Genomic DNA, 14,154 nt, shown 5'->3' with positions numbered 1-14,154 from the left:
AAGATTTAACACAGACATGTGGAATTGTTTCACATGCCTTATGGCAGTATGTCCACTGACACACTCAGCTGTGTGCATATTTGTGTGGCAAGACAAGTGAAATGGGATTATAAACTATAAATAGAGACAATGTTGTGGTTATTTGACAGGAAACACCTTTTTTTCTTCCCTGGCTATAAAATCAGGTACTTTGTGCCTACCTGGGCCATTTAGCACACAATATACTTGTCTTTACATGATGTATCCGTGAAGTATGGAAAGCTCCCCCCGTCATAATCAGTGGCAAAGTTATTGTTTATATATACGTATATGAATATGTGGGGTGGGTGGCTTTTTTTTAGTGTTTAAAATGAAATTGTTTTAAAAGCTGGTAAGCTTGAACAGGAGAGAGAAAAATGAAGCAAATTTTATGTCTGTACCTATTTAAATTTTTTTTATCAAAATCCCACTTAAGGACTGAACCATATTGGACATTACTAACCAGAAGCCTAACAAAACTTTTCTTCAGATGCCTGAAAGCCTGTTTTTGTTCTTAAAGGAAATTAGTGCTAAAGACAAAAGGGTCTTGATTTAGATTTACGCCTTGTTGTCTGTTATTACTGCATAATTATCATGGGCATGTGAGGTTTTTTTTATATTTATAAATAAGTCAACTTATCAACATGAAATGTTGCAAAACATATTCTGTTTCCTGATAAAAAGGGCTTAAGCATCTAATATCTCAGTTAAATATGGTGTGGTATTGTTTTTAAAATGAAATGTATAATTTTTTTTAAAAAAAAAAAAAAGCAATTTGAGTCCTATGGGAGATATCTCATTATTGACAAAGGTAGGTTATAGTAACTTCACAGGCAACCGTAAGGCTGTTGGAAACATGAGCACCAGACAGATAGAAGACTGTGTTCAACAGTGAAGAAAGATCATATCCAATTAGATCCAATTCTGATGATGGAATGAGTCGCGATCAAGGAGAGGACAGGCTGTAAGGTTTGCTCATCTTCAATACCACTAAGGGGTCAGGGGTTGACCTTCTGACGCTGAGATCTACATATGGTCAGTCCTACTATAAAGACATTCCACTTTCGTAAAGCTAAGTCCTCCATTGCTTAGATAACTGTCAAAATCATTTGGCTTTTAAGCATCCCCCAAGCCATACACACAACAGCATCTTGTTTTTCCTAGCCTTTGCTCAGCTGGGTTTTCATAATCCAAGATACAGTGCAAAATATAATACACAAAGAAATAAAGAGGACTTTGGCATGTAGACGTATTACAATGGGGAAAAAGATAATTTTGTCTGGTATCGAGGAAAGAATGAATTGAAAATCTTCCCCCACAATCTTACTGACAAAAGAAAGTCCTTCTGCCGCATACCTCAGGACTAGATTTAGGGCGGTAAGCTCAGGCAGCTCTCCTGCTAGGGCATCACCTTTATCCTATGCAGCTGATTTTATGACTTTACCCTGTGTAGCTCATTTTGTAACTTGTAGTAAAAGGGGTGGAGGTAGGAAAGGAAGGCGAGAACTCAGAAATGGTACTTAAATATCACATTGATGGAAGACAAAAGAGCTTGGGACCTAATGCCGGGCCACTGCAAATGTACAAATACTGTGTATTTGGAGAAAGAGCAAAAACAAAACAAAACAAAATGCTATTCTTTAATTTCAAAATGGAGAGCTTGCCGTGGGACTTCATTACCTTTGAAGTATTTTCCCCAAGACTGCCAGGGCTGCTCAGACGATAGTCACAGCTATCAGAGTGTCATTTCATGCAGTGCAAACAAAAACCCGTCTTCCCCCAGCATGGTTTAGGATGTACTGCATACCTATCTCTACCAGTACCACAAATTGATTTGTCCAGGGAACTCCATCAGGTAGATGATGGACCCACTACTTCAGAGCTTGCTGATAAGATGCCGTGAAACCAAATTATTAAATGCACTCCAAGCAGATTTTGAAAGCAGTTACCTGGCTTCTAGCCCCACACTTCTAAAGACTCTGGTTATGTGCTCTTCGTGAGCTAAAAGCTCATCACTTACTTGTTTTTCTGTTCTCATGGTTTCTCCATCCTCATTCTCACTCACGAGTATACTGTTCCAACTGCTTTTCTTACTTCTGTGTCATGATATAGTAAAATAAAAATTATTTCCTTTAAGGTAGATAAGCCTATTACCGAACCCTATACTCTTTTCTTCACTATTCATTGTCAGATCCCAAAACACGAAGCATGAAGATAAGAGAGGCAAGACGAGGAAACGGTGGGGAGCCTGAGGGCAAATTCATCTAGCGTTTCTACTACTGGTGAAAAATATGAACACACCAGCTTCGAGGGCTTGTCACCAGGTGCCTTTCAGCAATTCTTACAAATAACTCAATGTAAAAATTATAAACCTTTGTCAAAAACCTCGGATTGGTAAGAAAGTCCCTTACTACAGCTATACAGCCCTTCCTTCCTTCCATAATACTCTGTAACGTATTCAGGAAATCTGAATGCGTTAATAAATTTCTATGAATATAACATGAATTTTAATGTCACTGAACACACACACACACATACCGATATTCCTAACTGCCATTTCACCACAAGAGAAGGAAAATGAAATGGTAATTGGGAGGTTATGTCCTACCTGAAGATTGTCATTATCCTATCTGGGCACCAATAAAGAAAATTAAGATGAGAATCTTCCAGAAGTCACAGCCTGAAAATTTTAACCACGTGGCACTAGATAGGGCATGTGTGTGATAGAAAGACCCTAAATCTTACACACGGTGGCAAAATAGGCATTTATTGTCTTATTAGGTGACAAATCTATTTACCAGCTATCCCTTCCAGGCAGAAGTAACATTTATGTGAACTTTTTCTAACTGCACTCTCACTGGGCATGTTATTCCTTAGCACAAGAGATCGAGATGCTAGTACTGAAGAACGAAGGCGGTTCATTGTTTCTCTAACGGACTTCTTAAGCCTTGGGTTATTAGCTGCATGGACAAAGGGCTAATAGTTCACATCTGTTTTACACACGCATAGCTCCCATGAACATCAAATACTTTTAAAAACACATACATGGACTGGGAGCAGCAAAGGAGACCGAGAAGGGGAGAGAAAGAGAGACGGGCGAGAGAGAATTGACTGTGGCAGATTTTCTTAAGCCTCCTGCCGTATCAGTTTAAACACGCGGCTGGGAATTAACTCACTGAGCATAGAACAAAAATGTAACGTAGAGAGATTACAGCGTCAGCTCCACCGCCTTGATTTATATAAGCTCATTCATTTTAGCAACACCTGGAGAATCCAGTTGCCTGTGCTTCAGTGGCCTCCAGAGTCCTCCCTGGCTCTGATAGAGAAAGTCGCTGATATTATTCAGGACTAGATTCAATACAAAGCACATTCTGCCCAGAGTCCTCTGAAATGAATCAATGGGTTCACAGAATCGGAAAATAACTGGAAACTGTCTCCTGGCTGGTAAGGAGAGATAACGGTAGTTCCCTGTTTAGTTCGGTGTCTTCTCCAGAAGCACTTGTAAACTGGGAGGCGCAAACCTTTCAACAAATGACAGCAAGTGAAAAAGCAGATGAAGGAGGGTCGAACTATGGGAGAAAATCAATGGTGTTTGTGAACGCTACACTGCCTCTAACAGCAACCTCATGGTTTGGGTTCCAAACCATAAACAGACACATTCAGTATTAAAAATCATTTGTAAGTGGTTTTTAAATATTTATTTATTATCAAACACTGCCAATATTAGCTCAAATGCCACAGAAAATTCAGGAACCTGCTTCGTTCCTTCTCATCTTTGATGAGACATTACCAGTCAGATGTATCCAGCTTCTGTTATAAGAAATGGGAAAAAAATTAACTTCAAACTGTCGGCAGGATGTCCTCGCTTGTGTAGTTTTTACTGAGGATCCATAATCAAAATAACTTAGCTGAACGTCAGTAAATAAAGTCATCATCAAATTGTGCTTCAAACATAAATATATCAACTCCTCAGCTTCCTGTGCATACCTGTTTCTCATGCCAGGCTCCCAGCTCTCCTGTTTGTAGATGGGCCTTAGTGCCCACCTGACCAGGCATGAGTCTGGCAGTCAGGACCGACCTGCTTTAATGATCCACACTCAGGGAGTCAGAAGAGTTAAGCATCTAAAAGATAATGGCTCTAGGGGGAGAGTGCCCAAGCCTCTGTCTCTAGATTCATTTTTCTCTGTGGGCAGAACACTGAACGTCTCTGCATCCATCCCCGTCCTAAATGAGTCTACCACTACCTACCTCACAAAGGGGCAGTGAGGCTACTGTGAGCAGCATGCAGGATGCTGTGTGCAACCGGGAACCTGTTACAAAGGTGCTATGGGATTTAGACTGGGCCAGATCAGTGAGTATCCCCTCCCCCACCACCTGGGAGTCTCAGCTCTGTGAGGATATCCCTGTAGTCTCTCTCTGTGGCTTGATTTATCGTTGACATCACTGACTTCTGCAACAACAACAAAAAAAAAAAAATCCTCTTCTCTCCTTGAGAGATGCTGGCTTCGAAATCTGATGAGTTTTAAACAAGGAGAACAGTAGTCATTCACTCCCAGGTTCTGGGGATGGGGAAGCAGACATTCAGTTCAACGTGAAATGGGAGTTAGCATAGGTATCTTCAAGGGGATGCATCTTATTGGAGAAAATTTTGCCTAGGGCTCTCTGTTGTTTTCAGTCTGACTCCCCAGCTTTCTGTTTTGACAGGCACCCCCTTTCCCTCTAGCGGGAGAGGAAGCTGCAATTCTCATTTCAGTGATGATTGTTTGCAGTCTGTTTTGATCAAAGGACAAAATTCTTTTCAACAGCTGTTGTAATTGTTTTCTTAGAGGACCATATTTTAATTGCCACATTGTGTCTAGCTAAGCCCTATTGTCTCCGTGTCCTTCAAAACTGTCAGTTTCTTTCAAATACAGGGGTGGGAGGGGGATCTGATAAGTACATTGTTGTAATTGATTTATATGTTTGAATTGTCTTATCAGAAAACAAAGTTACGAATTTCATCTGTTGAAACAAAAATAAAATACTTTCCTAAAAATGCACTTAGTTTTTTTTTCTTTTCTGAATAGTCAAACAAGTCTTTTCTCTTTACTGCTTCATTATTGCCATTCTGTTTCTAGCCATAGGTTCTAATAGCTTCACCTTCTACACCCAATTCACACGGCCTAGTCCTTTGTCACACAAACTTGGACAGCAATAGAACATAACTGTTCAAGACTTAGTATTGAGGAAAGGCTTTGTATTCGATGCTAAATATGGTGTTATGTTAGACAGAGTGGTATCAAGAAATAAGCCTTTCAAGCAATGTGGTCATTTTGTCTATTCCACCTCCGCTGCCAATGGAAAACCTTACCAAACATGATGGGAAATGGCCAGGGAATGTTATTTCTGTAAGTTAGAAAATTTTAAGAAATGTTACCAAAAAAATAAATAAATAAATAAAACAAGTTTAACTTTTAAAAACTCTGGGGCTGTAGAGATGGCTCTCGGTTCAGTTGTACATGCGCCAGGTTTAATCCCCTCCGCGCATCTTAATGTGCTACCTGCCATCTAAGCACTAAGGAGGCAGAGACAGAAGGATCTCTGGGGACTGCTAGCCAGCAAATCTAGCTGAATTTTCAAGATCCACATTCAACAAGAGACCCTCTTCCTAAAAATAACACAGAGAAGAACTGAGGAAGAGACACCGACATCAAGCTCTAATTTCTACATGCACACATAGGAACACGTATACACATATCTGAAAAGGTTCTGTGCCAAGTTTCTGCCATGATAATCTAATGCAACTTAGAATAACAAGCTGCAAATAAAAAAAAAATACAAGCACCTGTAGCATAATTGGTGTCCTGTTCAGGTCTGGCTGCCACACTGGTGACTTCCACCACAGGAATTGATTTTTCCCACATTGTGAGGGGCTGGGAAGGCCAAAATCAAGGGTCAACAGTCCAATATCTAGGGAGGACTGTCCCCATAGGTGGTCCATGACTGCCTTCTCTATACTTCGGTTGTCTTTTATCATCAAGTATACATATAAGTGCACACCTGATTGGAGGGTGGGCAGAGAGATACGGAAGCCCAGAAAATCTTCCCCTAAAGCCTCTGTTTCCGTCAGATCAGGACCCTTGTTCACGAATGCCCTCTTTTGTCAATATACTAAAATACCTGGCAGAAAGTACAAAAGAAGGAAGGATTTATTTGAATTCACGGTTTCAGAGGATTCAGGCCATTGTGGTTTGGAAGACGTAGCAAAGCTATTCATGTGGCCGTAAGCCAGGAAACAGAGAACAGAGAATGCTAGAATTTTGCTGTCTTTTTCCTTTTTTTTCTTTTTTATTCCACCTAAGCCTGTCCTTTCATGGCATGATTCTGCCAACATTCCGGCTCTTGCCGCTCAGTTAATCTTCTCTGGAAATGCTTGCAGAGTCTTACCCAGAGGGATCTTCAACAGCCTAAGCGATTTCCAGCCCCACTTGTTGGCAATAATTGTTAGCTACCACAGCTTTCAAACAACCTCATTTAACCCTAATTAATGCCTTCTTACCCTATTTCCAAATATAGTCAAATTGGGGGTGAGGCTGGCCTCATATAGATGGGGGGGGGGGACAATCTAGTCCATAGCAGCTGCTACCGCACATTGATGAAAGTGTAATATTGTCATTATTTAACTTAAGATAAAAAATGAAATAAAGTATTAGGAAGGCAAATTAAGGAAGCTGATATATACAAGAAAAGACAGAGCAGGAAAGGACCTTCAACACTAGTAAATCTCCTGCGTTTTACTTATTTGCTAGCTCCTTGATTCAGCAATTTTCTATACTTACTGTATGTCTCTTCAGAGCAGCAGAATGGTGACTAAGACAGAAGTTCACTGGCTTCTTGCCACGTAGAAAAACACTATGATTTTCCCTACCATCAATAAGGTCCTTAAAGAGGACTTGAGAGACCGTATCTTCTCCTTTCTCATGATACAGCCCGAGAGCCATATTAATAATTTCCTAAAATTTAACTGCTTGAGTGTCTTTTCTTGTCTAATAGCATTCCTTAACTTTTTTTCTGAAAGAAGTCATACCTCTGCTAATTCTCCCCGATTTATCAAGTTCCTCTTTGATCATGCCTCCCTTCATGGGTCAAAGTAAGCTTTACACAAGAGAAAACACATGCTACTTTTCATATCATAAGTCAAAGTTTATTCTAAATCCTTGTCAACTAAATCATTTCAGTAGACAGACGAGCATATCCGTGGGGGCAGGTGATGGGATATTTCCTTACTTATTTCCACCTGGAAATGTCAATCAATGTGTTCACGTGTAAACCCTAGTTTACAGCACCACAGCGTTGACTAGTCTGCTAGGGTTATTTGTTAGCTGTCAGAATCTTCGTGATTGACACGTCAGACTGAACTATCAGGATCAAAGAGACAACTGCCTAAAGAATAGGTCATTCTGACTGCATTAAACTCTCCATGGTTGGTTCTAGCTGCTTTGCAGACCGTGGGAAAGCGGGAGTTGGCCTCAGGATGATGGGCCAGCATATGTCAAAGGCACTCACTCACACACCGCTGGGGGGGGGGGGGACAGAGACAGAGAGATTGAGAGGTTCCTAGAAAACTTGGTCTAGACTTTTTCTCATATACCACAATAAAAGATTCAGAAATTGAGTCAAGTAGAAAACTTTAATTTTTCAAAGATTAGATTTGGATTTTTCTGTAATAAGCTAGGCTCCTCACATGAAACAACCCATCCTGTGCCTTGTGAATACTGACAGAGTTAAAGACACTTGTTTATCTTAACTCTGGTCATTTTCATGGCTAGAACTTGAGCGATTAGATCTCACCATCCTAGTTTTACACATGTGACCACTAGCCAGCTCTTCAGACATTCTTTCAAATGTACATTAGAAAAAACACAAAACTCCAACAAGAATAAAAAACCCATTGTATTTTTTTTCTAGTTGTAATACTAATTGTAATCTGCTTGGCAATTTGGAAAATACACAGAGGCTGAGAAAAAATGTTTCTATTTCCATCTTTCAAAAGCAATTGGTTATTATTAGAGGACAATGCCTATCCTTCCTTTCAAGATAATAAGGTGGGTTATACAATAGTAATGCCACGTGCTTCCCCCTCTCATCCAGGACTGCTGTAGGATCCTGCTTTTTAATCCCACTTTCCTCTATGCTGAAATACTCCCGAGACCGTTATGGACTACCAACAAAATAATTATTGTTCTCTAACCAGAAATGGCCTGCCTACTCTCTTATCCATAGTCTCAGAAAAGGATCCTATGAAAATCCATAGTGATCATCGCAAGAGTTGTATCCTTAAATAAGCATTCCTTGAAAACAAATGGAATTCTTATTTAATCGTTCTACTTGGTGTGTCTTTGGAATTTACAGACCAAAAATTGAGGCAGTAACAGCTACTAGCCCTTTCGTGCTCAAAGGCAGGCTAACTCATCTCTCGAGTGGCACTATACCCTCCATTTTCCTCATTGTTACAGTATTTTCACTCACAACTATCAAATCCCAAATCCCTTTGCCTTCCCACTTTGCTATTCTACACCTACCTCTTGCTCTCCTAAGTGGGATAAACCCTTACAATCCTTGCACAGAGGGGCTTCTCTGATCATCAGGAGGTTCACCGTCCAGACCTCCTTTTGCTGTTAGTTAAGATTCATTTCTTTTCTGGGGGGGAAGGGCTTTCCCTGACAGTGGTCATAATGCTTATTATTTCTCTTTATATTCTTTGTAACAATACTCTCCAAGTGAACTTGCTTACTAGTAATATGGGTCTAACACAGGGTGCTTTAAAACTGCAATTATAATTTAATATTAATAAGCAACTATATGATCGTATATTATAATTCTTGATTACGTGGTTCTTTAAAATAAAAAAGCCTTCCAATTCTCTGAAATGGCAAAGAGTCATTTCCCCTCCATCTTGTAATTGCTACAACAATGGGCACTCCTTATCACTTTCAAAATTTTTCTATCCTTGTAATAAGCCCCCCTTTATTAGATAGCTTAGCATGTAGGTTATGTAGCTCGAATACAAGAAAGCAGTCTTTTATTCTTTCAATACCTTTCTAGATGAGAAAACTGACTAGAAATAAAGGAAAAGAAGAAATAAACTAAGCTATCGCTCCCCTTGAGAAAACTGCCTCTGCTGTTTACGGGAAAGCGTTTTTGCCTCTTCTTTAGAACCTCGGTTCCTAGTGAAAGCGGTGATTCTTGGAGGAAGTGGAGAAATGACCATATTAGCCTAAGTTGGACGCACTGGGGTATTAAGTAACACTGAGAATTTCTGTTACTTGGAAAGGAGAAATAAATGCCATTTGCCCTTAGCAGAGGTTAGTGTTGCAGACGGCCAGAGGATGGCAACTGTAGCCTGGCATCTACAGGTCCCAACCTACCAGGAGAGAAGTTCATCAACAACACATGCTGTTGGTTGGTACTGAATAATGCAGTTTGAGCATTGCTGGAAATCGCTTCATTCAGAGAGAGATAAGCAGAAAGGCAAAGAGTAATTCCAATACAGAAAACGTAATACATTATTGAAGGCTCTAATTAAATGCCCACGTATTATGAAACAGAGTCGAGGCTGGCTGTCCTTGCAAGCGCTGGCACGCTTTCCAGGGCAGCAAGTTTCATTTGTGGCCCCTCTCATCACTGTCAGTTTGCCACAGCTTGCTTCTGTTGGTCGGATTTATTACATACATAGCACCCTTCCAAAACTCCGTATAGTTTCACACATCCCTACCTGGGACACGGGGAAATCTAGACCTAGTCTAACTTCAGGTGAGTTTAGGAAGCAATGCACAGATGCCCGGCCTCCTTGCAAATCACTCATTTCAATGCTTGGCACATACTAGATGCTCAGCAAGTGCATCACCAAATCAGATGGCGACAATGAATCATAGTCATAATGAGCCCTCGTGCAACTCCGAAGCAAGGATATCAGTATACTGTTTGGGGAAGCTTACTGCTGCAGATTTTTTAATTGCACACGTTATATATTTATTATAGAACCATTATAAAAATTGATGACAAAACAAAAAATCTAGAATTTCTAGCAATTTGCACATGAATAAAGCAACTATTGTTAACACTTAGATGCTTAAATTGACTTAAACCCAGCCCATTATTTCTAGACACATACATATTTTACTAAATACATTTTGTCTCGTATGAGTCTTTTTCCCTAAACATTTTATAGTGTATGTGTCTTTTATAAACATCTACACAGATTTCTGTTGCTTATTTGAACTACACTGTATCTAACTAAAGACATTTTTAGATGTTTAGATTGCTAAAATTCCTTATAATAAACAACTGCACAGAAGATAACTTGGGAGTTAAATCTTTATGCTTAGAATTATTTCCTTAAAAAGTTATTGGAATCACAATTGCTAGGTCAACATTCATAAAAGTGCATATGCTTTTGGTAAATAGTAATGAATTAATCTTGTAGTGTGCAATTTAACCAGTCGGTCCTAACGGGGCTATTTTCTTCCAGTCCTACAGAATGACTCCGGATTCTAATTTTAAAGGTCTTAAGTAAAATAAATATTGTCGCTTTGTCTTTTTAGGTGTAAACAAATAGATCCCCCCTGAGTCTATGCCATTCCCTCATAATACCAGGCTCTAATGTTTTCAACATCCTATAATATTCCCTATCAAAGTCGTGCATTTCAGAGGCATTGCCTAGCAGCTCTCCCTTTTCTGAAGTTTAACTGGTAGAAAGAAAATTCAGAAATTATTTTATTCAGTTAGTGCAAATTGAGTATCTTCAAAGCAACAGTTGTTCTGGTACACTGCTATAAAACACTAAAATGGATAAAGCTCCTAGCTCTCGGAAGCTTATGTTTTGAGGTGTGGGAGGGAAAATCTTCAAATAAATATTCAGTGCACCGGGTAGCCATAAATGCTTCTTAGTGCCCTAGACAGGCTAGTCAGAAATGTACCACAGAGGAGATGAATAGCCACATGTGGATGAATTTAGTATTTCGCTTACATAGGAAACAAAGTAAGAGAGACAAGCAATATTGATCCCAGCACTCAGGCAGCAGAGGCAGGTGGATCTCTGAGTTTAACACCAGCCTGGAGAGGTTCTAGGACAGCCAGTGTTATACAGAGAAATCCTGTCTCAAAAAAGAAAACAAACAGCAAAAAAATGAAGAAAAAAAATGAAGAAGGGTCCAATCAGCTTTTTAAATAACCTGGAATTTCCTTCTACTTGATTTAAGGGTTTTGAAGAGAAATGTGATATGATCTTGTTACCATCCAGGGGTCTTGATTAGGTTCGTTTTCTCAAGTTAAAGACGAAAAAGGCAGGAATGTGTCCAACACGAGGTAACAGCAGGGCAGGATCTTAGAAACAGCTGCAGAGTCAACCAGAGAAGAGAGGGTTTATTGGTAGTGAGAAAACATACATAGCAAGGCACACAGAAAGAAAGACCCTGCACACAGGGGGCTCAGGAAAAGAAACTAGTCTCTTCTAGAGACCTGGGATCTTTATGGTCTTTGAGGAGTTTTCTTCCCCTACATTAGGAGACAAGGAGGTTTGAACAAGGACAGGGAAGTTGAGACACCTGCAGCTTTGGGGTAAACATGTCCAGCATTGAGCTAGCCTGGCCTATTCTGATGGCAGAGGAACCATACCAACAAAAGAAAAAAAAACTAATTTGCCTTTAGGCATTTGCTGCTGACTAGTGTGGAGTATAAGGAAGAAACCCTAAGTTTGCCATTTTGATCATTTGTTGCCCCTCATTCTGTCTGTCTACCTATCAGGGATTCCCTGGTCCCTGAGTCTGACAATGGCTTTCCAAGCTCACCTTTTCAAAGAATAGATTGAGGTCAAGAGCAGAAGAGAAGTAAGCCTTAACTGCGTATGGAGCAGAAAACTGTGCAAGCCTTTGGATTCAGTTTGGTAAAATACAAAAAAACATAAGCAGTGATACAAATGAGTACTCATGGTTGGAAGCAAAAACCTATCCCTGTGCCATATGGCTCAGGAACTATTGGATGCCTAGTCATCTCCTTAACATTTCTGTCATGAAGTTTGCTTCCACAAGGAGGTGTCTAGAGATCAAGTTATAAGAATCACTAATATACATTTCAGGATATACAAAGTCTGAAACTGTTAAGCCTGAGTCATCCCTCAATCCCTGTATCCATCCCAAGAAGAAATTAAATTACTCAGGAAAGATTACAAAGAAAGAAAGACTTGTCCTTGACCCACAGCACCTAACCATTTAGGGATGGACTATGAAATGAATCGAAAAGAGCAGCATTACTCATATGAGAGGAGTGACTGTTGGGTTTACCATCAAAGGCCTAGTAGAGGCTATTAGAGAAGAACAAAATTAAGTGTTCTCATTTATAGAAACCTGTTCATTGAATATTATTTGAGATTTGATGGGGAAATGGGATTAACTTGATTATCTTAAAACAGATTGAATTTTAAAAAGAAAGAGGAGAAATAATTTTCTTTTAAAGTCCCTCAAAAATTAAAAGACACATGCTGAAAAAAGTCTTGGGAAAACAAGTATCAGGGCCTCTGTATATGAGTCTTTTCATTTTTAAGTTTCTTCTTTTAATTCCCTCTGACATGAATTTATAATGTGGAGAATGTATGCTAATTAAGACAGTGTCCACAAGATGTATAATGTATGCCTTTTAATTAGTTCTGCTGCTATACTTGATTAACACTTTGCCTGTGTAGTACTATTGCAAAGAATCAGCAATGAAACGCTATGAGCATCTAGTCTCTATAGGAAAAAGAAAGCACCAAGCATTGCCCTTTGTACAATATCCGCACTGCCAAAGTCAGCCTCAGGATTCCTATGCAAAGGCTTCTGGGAAGAGTCTTGTGCAACCTGGAAAGCAGTGAAGAAACAAAAGACAAAATGAAAGGCCAAAAGGTCCAGAGGAATGAATACCAGAAAATGTTATGGGGAGAGAGATCAAGATGGACATGAAGAGTATAAAAAGAGCCATAAATCCATAAGGAAGCTGGTGCAGTTGGAGCAGATGGAAGTAAAACCCAAAGAAATAAGAAATGCCAATTGTGTGTGTGTGTGTGTGTGTGTGTGTGTGTGTGTACATAAACGTATGCATGCATGCAGGACTGTCCATTTGAGCACATGAAATTGTGTGGATTGTAACCATAACAAAAATTAAATGCAGAAATACAAGCCTTCAGCTAATAGACGCTGATTTTGTAACTTTATCTGAGGTCCATCCTCAGCAGATCCTAGTTTTGCAACAATTACCTCTCCGTCTTGTACCCATCCATTGAAAGGAAAGAGAATTCTTCCCTTTTGCTCTAACCACATAGTATATAGAGCACACATCACTGTTTCAACTCTGTTATAGAGCTGGGGATACTCATCCACTGCCTTGACACCTCTTCCAGTCCAGCAGAGGAAAGGGACAAGCAAACAGGGAGTGAGGGTATTGTGAGCACCAAACAGGAGAATGGATCAATGCGGACACAGAACACAAATCTGGAATGAGTCAAGGAAGGTTTTCTGAACTACACGGCTTCTATGTAGAGACAGTCGTAAGAAAGAACAGAGGAAAGAATGGTCCATGCTGAGGGGGCATCCTGTGCAAAGCACATGAGGAAGACGTGCTATGCTCCAGGAGAATGAGGACGAGAGCTGGCCAGCAAATTCAAGTTATGAAGAACTCTTTCATGGAAATTGGATCCAATATACTTTAGCAATTTTCTCATTTGAAGAATTCTCATATACCATGAAATATAATAGAATACATGAAATTCTAAGTAAGAGAGGGGCAGAATTCCTTAGGTGTCGTTATTTTCAAGGAAAGGACCTACTTACAACTTAAATGTTTAAAAAGAGCTGCTACATAGTCTCTGAGAATTATTTGTTGAAGGAGCAGCAGGGCTGCATCCCCAGCACCCGGCCGCCCGCATGGCTAGCTTATGCCCGAAATAATTACACGGAAACTGTATTCTATTAAACACTGCCTGGCCTGGCTAGTTCCAGATTCTTATTGGCTAGCTCTTACATATTGTTCTAACCCATTTCTAATATTCTATGTAGCCCACGAGCTGGCTTACCAGGGAGGATCTTAACCTGCATCTGTCTGGAGCGGGAGAATCATGGCGACTCC

The sequence above is a fragment of the Alexandromys fortis genome, unplaced genomic scaffold, assembly GCF_014885135.2.
Source record: "Alexandromys fortis isolate MF-2015 unplaced genomic scaffold, M_Fortis_MF-2015_v1.1 scaffold_2_26212498_36691700, whole genome shotgun sequence".
In the NCBI taxonomy this organism is placed as follows: Eukaryota; Metazoa; Chordata; class Mammalia; order Rodentia; family Cricetidae; genus Alexandromys; species Alexandromys fortis.
Note: the sequence above shows the minus strand (reverse complement) of the source record.